The sequence below is a fragment of the Belonocnema kinseyi genome, chromosome 10, assembly GCF_010883055.1.
Source record: "Belonocnema kinseyi isolate 2016_QV_RU_SX_M_011 chromosome 10, B_treatae_v1, whole genome shotgun sequence".
In the NCBI taxonomy this organism is placed as follows: domain Eukaryota; kingdom Metazoa; phylum Arthropoda; class Insecta; order Hymenoptera; family Cynipidae; genus Belonocnema; species Belonocnema kinseyi.
The window spans coordinates 1,686,368-1,697,502 of record NC_046666.1 but is presented as its reverse complement, the minus strand read 5'-3'; positions in this window follow the sequence as shown (position 1 = coordinate 1,697,502).

Here is an 11,135-nt window from a genome sequence, read left to right as displayed (position 1 = left end):
TTGTAATTAAAATTGTTTAAATAATTATTACATCTTGTAAATTTGAAAAGCAACATAGAAAAGAGTCATTCGATAGATATTTTTATATGACTTCAAAAAAAATAACTCGTAGAAAAAAGGTCAAACTCTTAATTTTTTAATTTAAATTATTTCAATAATTAATAGGTCTTGTAAATTTACAAAGCAACGTTGAAAATAGTCATCTAATGGACCTTCCTAGTTGATATTGAAAACAAATTAACTCGTAGGATGAAGGCCAAACTCTTAATTTTTTAATTAAAATTGTTTAAATAATGAATAGTTCTTGTAAATTGGTAAAGCAGCACAGAAAAGAGTCATTCGATAGATATTCTAACCTGACTTCGTAAAAAAATTATCTCGTAGAAGAAAGGTCAAACTCTTATTTTTAAATTGAAATTCTTAAAATAATTAATAGTTCTTCTAAATTTGCAAAGTAACATGGAAATAAGTTATCACACAGACATTCTTAGTTGAGTCCGCAAACACATTGACTCTTAAAAAAGGGCACTTTCAATTTTGTAATTAAAATTGTTTAAATAATTATTACATCTTGTAAATTTGAAAAGCAACATAGATAAGAGTCATTCGATGGATATTCTTACTTGACTTCGTAAAAAAATTCAATCGTAGAAAAAAGGTCAAACTCCTAATTTTTTAATTTGAATTATTTCAATATTTAATAGGTCTTGTAAATTTACAAAGAAACATTAAAAAGAGTCATATAATAGACCTTCCTACTTGATTTCAAAAACAAATTGACTCGTAGGATAAAGGCCAAACTCTTAATTTTTTAATTAAAATTGGTTAAATAATTAATAGTTCTTGTAAATTGGTAAAGCAGCACAGAAAAGAGTCATCCGATAGACATTCTTACTTGACTTCGTAAAAAAATCAACTCGTAGAAAAAAGTTCAAACTCTTATTTTTAAATTGAAATTTTTGACATAAATAATAGTTCTTGTAAACATACAACGCAACATAGAAAATAGTGATCGGATGGCCATTCTAAGTTGATCTCGAAAACAAATTGACTCGTAGAAAAAATGTTAAACTCTTATTTTTAAATTGAAATTCTTTAAATAAATAATAGTTCTTGTAAATTTACAAAGCAACATAGAAAAGAGTCATCGTATAGATATTCTCAGTTGATTTCGAAAACAAATTGACTCGTAGAATAAAGGGAAAACTTTTAATTTTTCAATTAAAATTGTTTAAATATTTAATAGTTCGTGTAAATTGGAACAGCAACTTAGAAACGACTCATCCGATAGACTTTTTTCGTTTACTCCGTAGACAAATTCACTCGTAGAAAAAAGGTTAAACTCTCCATTTTGTAATTGAAATTCTTTAAATAATTAATAGTTCTTCTAATTATGCAAAGTAACATAGAAAGAAGTTATCAAACAGACATTCTTAGTTGAGTCCGCAAACACATTTACTCTTAAAAAAGGGCACTTTCAATTGTTTAATTAAAATTGTTAAATAATTAATACATCTTGTAAATTTGAAAAGCATCATAGACAAGAGTCATTCGATGGATATTCTTACTTGACTTCGTAAAAAAATTTAATCGTAGAAAAAAGGTCAAACTCCTAATTTTTTAATTTAAATTATTTCAATATTTAATACGTCTTGTAAATTTACAAAGAAACATTAAAAAGAGTCATATAATAGACCTTCCTACTTGATTTCAAAAACAAATTGACTCGTAGGATAAAGGCCAAACTCTTAATTTTTTAATTAAAATTGGTTAAATAATTAATAGTTCCTGTAAATTGTTAAAGCAGCACAGAAAAGAGTCATCCGATAGACATTCTTACTTGACTTCTTAAAAAAATTAACTCGTAGAAAAAAGTTTAAACTCCTATTTTTGAACTGAAAATTTTAAAATAAATAGTGTTTCTTGTAAACATATAAAGCAACATAGAAAAGAGTGATCGGATGGACATTCTAAGTTGATTTTGAAAACAAATTGATTCATAGAAAAATGTTAAACTCTTATTTTTAAATTGAAATTCTTTAAATAAATAATAGTTCTTGTGAATTTATAAAGCAACATAGGAAAGACTCATCTGATAGACATTCTTAGTTGACTCCATAAAAAAATTGACTCTTAGGATAAAGGCCAAATTTTTAATTTTTTATGTAAAATTGTTTAAATTATTAATACTTCTTGTAAGTTTGCAAAGCAATATAAAAAAGAGTCATCGGATAGACATTCTTAGTTAACTCAACAAACACACTGACTCTTAGAACTGGCTCGTTTTAAAAAGGTCACTTTTAGTGTATTATTAAAATTTTTTAAATAATTAATAGTTTAGGTAAATTTGCAAAGCAATAAAGAAGTAAGTCATCGTATAGACATTCTTAGTTGACTTCGAAAACAAATTGACTCTTAGGATAAAGGTCAAACTTTTAATTTTTTAATTAAACTTGCTCAAATAATTAATAGTTCTTGTGAATTTGAAAATCAACATAAAAAATAGTCATTGTATAGACATTCTTACATGGCTTCGTGAAAAAATTAACTCGCAAAAAAAAGCTTAAACTCTTTTTAAATTGAAATTATTAAAATGAATAATAGTTCTTGTAAATGTGCAAAGCAACACAGAAAAGAGTCATCCAATAGACACCCTTAGTTGACTCCGTAAAAAAATTGAATTTGTAAAAAAAAGGCCAAAGTCTGAATTTTTTATTTAAAATTCTTTAATTACTTAATAGTTCTTGTAAATTTGCAATGCAACATAGAAAAGAGTCATCGTATAGACATTCTTAGTTGATTTCGAAAACAAATTGACTCGTAGGATAAAGGACAAACTTTTAATTTTTCAATTAAAATTGTTTAAATAATTAATAGTTCCTGTAAATTTAAAAAGCAGCATAAAAAAGGGTCATTGTATAGACATTCTTAGTCGACTTCGTCAAAAAATTGACTCCTATCAAAATAGTTAAACTCTTAGTTTTTAAATTGAAATTCTGTAAATAATTAATAATTCTTGTAAAATTGCAAAGCAAAATAGAAAGCAGTCATTGGATAGACATTCTTGGTTGACTCCGCAAATACATTGACTCTTAAGACAAGGGCACTTTTATTTTTTCAATTAAAATTGTTTAAACAATTAATACATCTTGTAAAATTGCGAAGCAACATAAAAAAGAGTTATCGTATAAACATTCTTACTGGAATCCGTAAAAAATCTGGTTCTTACAAAAAAGGTCAATTTTAGTTTTTTAATTAAAATTGTTTAAATAATTAACAGTTTATGTAAATTTTCATAGTCAAATAAAAAATAGTCATCGGGTAGACATTCTTAGTTAACTTCGTAAACAAACTTACTAGTAGAAAAAAGGCCAAACTCTTCATTTTTTAATAAAAATTGTTTCAATAACTATCAGTCTCAGAAACAAATATGCGTCACTGCTCTAAAAAGTTACATTGGTAATACCATCCACACTAGCTAGTCTCACCATTCTTTGAATTTTTAATTACAACCTTAATCTCGAAGGTAGGCATTCTCATTTCGCCACTTTCAACGGGATTTTGTTTGTCTACTTGGTCTAAATCAAAATTATTAAAATATTGATTAATCTTAAGATTGTGAAAAAATGCTCTCTGGCTCCGTTGAGATATGAGTCCAGGTCCTTCAGATTGGTAAACCATCAGATAAGCAATCTGAAGGACCTGGGCTCATATCCCAGCGGAGCTAGAGAGAATTTTTTTACAATCTTAAGATTAATCAATATTTTGATAATATTCATTTAGACCAAGTAGACAAACAAAATTAATATCTCAAACTATTCATTATGATTATGACAATCTGCAGGGTTTCAATTAAAATTATGAATTACAAAAATAATTAGTTTATTAATTCTGTTTGTTTAAAGAGACTAGAAAAGATATTTTTGTTAAGTTTAATTGCCTAACTAATTATAATGATTTACATAGTATAATAGAACATTTTTACTTGTGAAAAAAAGAGAAATTTTAATCGTAATCTTTTTTCTTTATAATGAGTCACATATAAAACATTTATAAAGATGACTAATTTTCTCTTGATTACTTTTGATTAAAACCAAGGTGTATGGTAATTCTTCTATTCAAGGTCGTACTTGTTTTGTTCTTCCGCAAATTTAATTATTGCATTTTTAGTGACATTTTTCATGATTGAAATGAAAACTACGACCCTTATCAAAAATGATCTATGAAAAATTGGTAAACCTTTTCTGATAACAAAGGAAGAATAACAAATTTGTGGACACTTTATGGGTGCACAATTTTTGTCTATAAATTTGTTCTTATGTTGCATCGTTTGGCAGTGAAACGGAATTTTGGTAGTTTAGTTGGTTTTTCAGTAGATAAAATTAGAAATAATGGTTGAAACTTTCGCCAGGTTTGTGAACATGCTTTCAAATCCCCACAACATTAAAGATTTTTACTTACATAATAACGTAATTAACATGAATAAAAAATTCAGAAAAGTGTAATTAAACGGAAAACAATTTTTACAATAATATTGTATAGAAGATCACATAAAGATCACATAAAGGTTTCCATACAATTTTAAGGTACAATATTCATGCAAGAAATTTATGTTATAATAATAAACGATTGCCTGCTTTGAGAAGAATGCAAATCACCGTTTCTTGTTGCAGAGGCTTGTTGTAGTCTAACCGAGCCTTCTTTTCTTGGCAGGTCTAGGGCTTCTACTGACAGGTCTCATTCACAGTTTGGGCCTTCTTCTCCTACCGTGTTATCTTTTTGAGCCAGATCAAGATCTACTACAATAAGGCCTCAATCTCCAGCTGAGCCTTTATCTTCTTTAAAGCCTTAACTTCTTGGCAGGTCTCCTCCTGCCAGATCTCATTCTCTAGTTGGACCTTCTTCTCCCTTGCGTCCTCTTGGAGTTAGCCCAAGGTCTTCTCTTGCCAGGAATCATTTTTCGGTTGGGCCTTCTTCCCCTTGAGTCCTCTTGGAGTTAGCCCAAGGTCTTCTCTTGCCAGGAATCATTTTTCGGTTTGGCCCTTCTTCTCCTGCTATCCCATCTCTTCGAATCAGGTCCAAGTTTCTTCCTTGCAGGCCTCAATCTTGCCTCGGCCTTAACCTCCTGATGTGCCTCTTCTTCGAGTCAGGTTCTGGTCTCCTCCTGCCAGACCTCATTTTCCGGTAGGGTCCTCTCCTCCTGCCGAGCCTTCCTTCCGTGGCAGGTTTAGATATTCTCCTATCAAGCATGGTATCGTTTTCTTCTGACCAAGGTGTCTTAAAACTTCGAGAATTAACGAAAACTTGGATAGGTCCTCATTCAAATAAATCTATTACCTTCCATTATAGATTAGGAGAATGTTAAAAATGTAATTCCTCACGAAAATATGTCATGAGGAAAATTATTACACGCTGATAATGATTTATATCATTTTCAAATAGGGGATACTTCTCTTCAGTAGATACGATTGGGGTTTACAATACTAAAATTGCACAACAAAAAATCATTTACCCTCTGTGTATGCTAAGTTTATCATTAATGTTAATTACAGAAGTTTCAAGGGGTTAAAAGTCCACAAAATCAAACACCAGAACTCTTTTGAAGTATTTATAGGAACAGAAACAATTATTAGGGTTTCATAGCCCCTGGCGTAAACCCTTATAGTTAAAGTCGGGTGCCCTTTCAATCCGTCTTGCTAGTTTTCAACGAGAGGAAGTGAGGAAAAATGAGGGAAGGGAAATCGGGGGATATTAAAGAACTTAGGAAAGGGAAAATAGGGAAATTGGAGATGGGGAATGAATGGAAGGAGCAACAGGTGAAGTGAGGGAAAATTAAGGAAGGGGCATTAGGGGAAATGCAGTAAAGTGTAGGGAGGGGTATTAGGAGAAATCGAAGTGAAATGACGATATAGTAAGTGAGGGGAAATTATGGTAGGGTAAGTAAGGAAATTGTGGGAAAGTGATTAAAAATAATGATAGGGGGTTAAGAGAAGTAGGGGTTGGGAGTCGCAGGGATGAAAAATAAATACAGAGGAATTAGGGGCACTGAAGTGAAAAAAGAAGAGGAAAAGTAATGAAAGTGAGTATTGGGAAGGTAAGGGAACTGATAGGAAATAGGGGTGTAGGATAAATGTAGGGAGAATTAAAGAAAAGGAACTATAGGACGTGAGGAGCCATCAGGTGGATGGTATAAAGAAAGTAATGGGAAATGTTGGATAGAAATTGAGGTGTTATGAGAGGAAATTGGGGAGAAGAAGTGGAGAAAGTGAGTGAAAGTAATTGGAAGTATGGGAAATGATTGTATTTTAGAGTTAGTAAGAGCAGGAAATAGATAAAGTGGAGTGTTAGCTGGTGAATTGAGGAAAAGGGTAAGTAGACAAGAAAAAATTTGAGGAAAGGAGAGGGCGAAGGATGAAGTGATAGGAGAGGAAATTAAGGGAGAGAGATAGGAAAGTATGAGATATTCAGTTTTAATAATTCCGGCGATATTGAATAATTTTGTTCGTATTTCTCCTTAAAGTATTTTAAATCTTTTTCTATTGATTTAAAAATAATAAGTTGAAAAAAGTTTACTCTTCTATTCCAACGAATAACAAAAAGTGCAGAAATAACGAACTGCATGTCTCAATTATTCTAATAATATTAATTTTTCTTATATTTTGTTAATGTGGGTTAATTAAAACATCAGGTAGTTCCATACTTTGATGTTTATTTATTAAAAATAATGTATATGTTTATTACTTTTTTTATTCTTCAAGTCATTATAATAAAAGCCAAATATTGCTTGCAATTTATAGCTGTCCGCTTATGCATATATTGCACATATTTCGGTTGGTGTTCAACGTTTAGTGGCATAGTTTAAATTCTGCTTACAAGCAATGCACGTAGTGCTTGTCAACCCATAATTCGCCACCCTATCGTCAGCAACCTACGACATACCAATCCGGCGTACTGAAGTTTGTTAACATAATTGCATACTTTACGTTTAATTTTATCACTTAATGCAAAAAAGCCAAAAACCTTCCTACTCCATTCTGCTTTTCTGTTTTTCCCTTCTTCTCCTTCCCTCTTCTAATTCCTATCACTTCCTCCTCCCGTTCCCGCTTCTTTCTTCCTTGTCTATCTGCACCCACTTCTCCTCCCTTCCTACTCTACATTTCCCCTTACGCCACGACTTCCCATACTTTCTCTCCCGCATTCTTACCCCTCCATACTTCCTCTCGCCTAATTTTTATTCACTCTCCTCGATGCCTGCTCTTTTACTCAACGGGCCTCTGTACCACTCATCAACCCTATCTCTTCCCTTACTCCTCTTAAGTCCACTTTCAGGAAAAAAGTACAACAAATAAACGGATGTCTAAAAAATATAAGGTTTTCTCCACGAGGCTAATAAACCCTAAAATCAAGAAATTAATAATGAATTAAAAACAACACACTTCGAAACCTCTTAATTCAAGTGAAAGAAACAAAATTTCCACACTCGAATCCCCTCTTTGCTCTCCCCTTTCTGTCACTTTTTCCCCTTATTTCGATCACTTTTCCTCACGTAAGTCCCCTCTTCTCTCCTCTTTACATATCTTTCTCTACTGACCCTCCCTACTTCTTATCCCTTCATACTCACTCTCCCCTTAGTTACTATTTCACCTGTTCCTCGCCTATTTGTCCGTACTTTCCCTCCCTTTCCGCCCCACATTTCCTCTATCGCCTTAGATTTTCATACTTTCCCTCTCCACTTTTTATATTTTTACACTACACCTTTCCTAATTCTTATTTCTTCTCATCCATTTCCCCTCTTTCGCCAAATATATAGTCTCCCGGAAAAAATTACAACAAACGGATGGACTTCCGACCAAATGAATGAAAAAGAAAGCAGCCTCCAAATCTTCATTTTTCCCCTTTTGTCACTTTTTATTTTTTTCCTATCACTTTAAAAATTATTTATAAGAAAGTAAAAAGAGACAAGGCGAGAGATAAAAGAAGGAAAGGGATTTCGAGGTTGCCTACTTTTTCTTTCGTTGCTTTAGTTTTCTTTGACCGCTGGTTAGGGACAACTTAGGAACTAGGAAAAACTCTGGGAATTTTTTTGTCCTGGAAGATCATTCAGAAGTCAGAGATTTCTAAATAAAAAAATCGCGAAAATAAAGAAATTCCGGCGAGAAGCACTTTAACGGTCAGAGAAAAATTTGAACTGTCACAGTCACTTTTAGTCACTTAAAACACTTTTTACTCGCTTTTTTAAGGTAATGACGACGCGGTCCCTTTTTAAATTGAATGGAATACTTTCTTCAATTTTCCTTCAATAAATTCAGGTCTACATCTACTTACGAACTTTCCTTAATTTTTCTCAAATATCTGGGTATTTCAAAAGATTTCTGAAATTGTAAAATAAATTTAGTAATTTTCCAAGAATCTTTAAAATTTAAGGCACTTAAAAAAATTCCAAGGCATTTCAATAGATTTTAAAGGATTTGAAACATTTTAGGGCACTTTTCAATGTTCCAAAAAATTTTGAATTGATTTTAAAATTTGAAGGGATTACAGGGTATTCTTAAGATCTTGAAGTATTTTTTTAATATCTGTAAATTTTCAAGAGCTTTAAAGAGTTTCAAAACATTTCAAAAGATTTCAAAGTATTTAAAATATTTTCGAGCATTTTTAAAAACTCTAAGGGTTTTTAAATATATTTTAATAATTTGAAAAGATTTGAACGAAATTGAAATATTTTTGGTTATGGTAAAAAAATCCGTAAAATTTTCACCAAATTTTTATAATTGAAACGAATTTAAAAGAATTTAGCTTATTTTTCAAACATCTAAGGAATTTGAAACAGCTTAAAAATTATTAAGGGATTATCAAAGGTTTGAAGGATTTAAGAAAATGTCAAATTACTTCAAAGTCTTTGAAATATTTTAGGGTTTTCTAAAAGATTTAAAAAATTTTGTTATTGATTTCAATAAATCGAACGGATTTCAAAGAATTCTAAATTTCTTCTTAAATTTCTTGAAATCCTCTCCAATTTTACTCGAGTTAATACCAATTGTTGGTATTGATAAAAATTTTATTCAATTCATTTTAAGTTTCTTAAATTCAGCTTCAATTGTTTTGAAGTCTTGAGAATTTATCCTCAGTTCATTAAAATTCAAAAGTAATCCTTTCCAGTTTCATCGAATCCTTTTGAATTCTTTTAAATAAGAAAGAACCTTAGCCAAATGGTTAATGCACATTAGAGATCTTATGGCTTAGAAAGTATTCACTTTTTTCGGTTCAAATAGGTCACTTTATCTTTTTTTAGGGAAGTGAGGGTTGAGTAAGTAGGGAAAATGAGATTAGGAGAAGCACCAAGTGGGGAACTGTAAGGGTGAAGAAGTGAAGAGAAGAGATGTTAGGGGTATTTGTGGCACTATGAGGAGGGGATGTAGGAGTGGGAGAAGCATGGACATTGAGGGGAAGTGAAGAAAAAAGTAAGAAGTGGGATAGTAGGGAAAGGGAGGTTGAAGAGGGCAGGAAAGGAGAGAAGTCCTGTGCAAGGAGGGAAAGTAGGCGAAAGAAGGGAAGGTGTTCCAAGAGACTTTAAACACTTTGAATAATATAAATAATAATGGGTAGGGAAAATGAAAAAATAGTAAGGGAGAGATCGGGGGAAATTCTGGACGTTTTGAAAATAAAGTATTTCGACCATCCTCCTCTTACATGCTTTCCACTAGGGGAAGTATGAAAAGTAGAGGGGTGGAAAATATGGGAGAAGGTTTATGCAGAGTAGACGAAATGCGGAAATAAAAGAAGAAATGTTATGAATGGGTGAAGCTTGGAGAAGTATAGGACGTGAGAGGTGTGGTAGTAGGGAAGCATATTAGAAAAGAGTGTAGGAAAGCAGGATGGGAGGAAGAGTGAAGTGAGTGGTGGGAAAATAGAAGAGGGTTAGAAACAGGAGTGAAGAATAAGATCGGATAGGATTGGATAGGATGGGACAAGAAAGAAAGGATTGGTGAGAGAAGGGAAAATTTGAGAAGCAGGGGGAAATTTGGCATCAATCCGATGTCGGATAATTTTTATAGGGAGACGGATTCAGGAACACATTCACAACTTTAAACATAGTTGTCTAAAATGGTTTGCAACTTTTTTATTTAACTTAAGATAAGAACTATATTTCTGGTATTTACTGCAGATTTATTCTGAATGGAATTTCTAAACTCTTGTATCTCGTGAAAATAAATAAAAGAAGTTTGTGGAGGAAAAGTTGGCGGGAGCTGCTTTGAAACGACCTCAATGGTTGCTTTTATACCTTGTATAGCTTCATGAATCTCCATTGAAGCAAAGCTCGTCTTAGCTTTTGTCATGAACTCTTGTCCTTTTGTGGAAACTTGTAAGCCCCTAAATTCTAAAGAGACTAAATGCATGAATTCTTGTCAGGAGTTAACTGCATTTAACCACAATAGTTGGATTAAGAGTTAAGGTCTGCTCACTCGTATTTAATTATCTCCAGAAACAAAACCAGAATGAAAACAGCAAAATACAAATGCAAGAAATACATTTTATGTCACTAAAAATTAATAAAAAGAAGCGCGACTGACCCTACAAAAAAGGGGTTTGTAGCCTATTGTGGTGCTAATTTTCCCCTCGCCTACTAACTATCTCTTCCTTTACTCCATGTCTCCTCCCTTCATTCCCTTCTTTTCTCTTCCCTACCCTACTATCCCTCTCCTCACTTTTTCCAATTCTTCCTACTCTACTTTCGCTGATTTCCCCTTATTTACTACACTTTGCCTCACTTCCCCTTCCCACAGTTCCATACTTCCTCTTTTACATTTAGTCTACTTCTCCTCTTTTCTCACCCTTTCTCCTACATCCCCACTCCTCACTTCTTTATTTGGGAAATTTTTTTTGAAAAAACTAGTTTATCTTTGCAACAGGCAGTTCAATTTTCAACAACAAAAAATGAATTCTGAACAAAAATGGTAATATTTCATATTTAAATGAAAGAAAATTATTTTTTTAATCAAAAACAGTTTAATTAAATAAAATAATAATAATTTTAACAAAGTAGTTTATTCCTCAGAAAAATTCGATCAATTTTCAACCAAACGCTTGATTTATTAAATAATGAAAAAATAACTTTTGTTCAAAAATGTAATAAG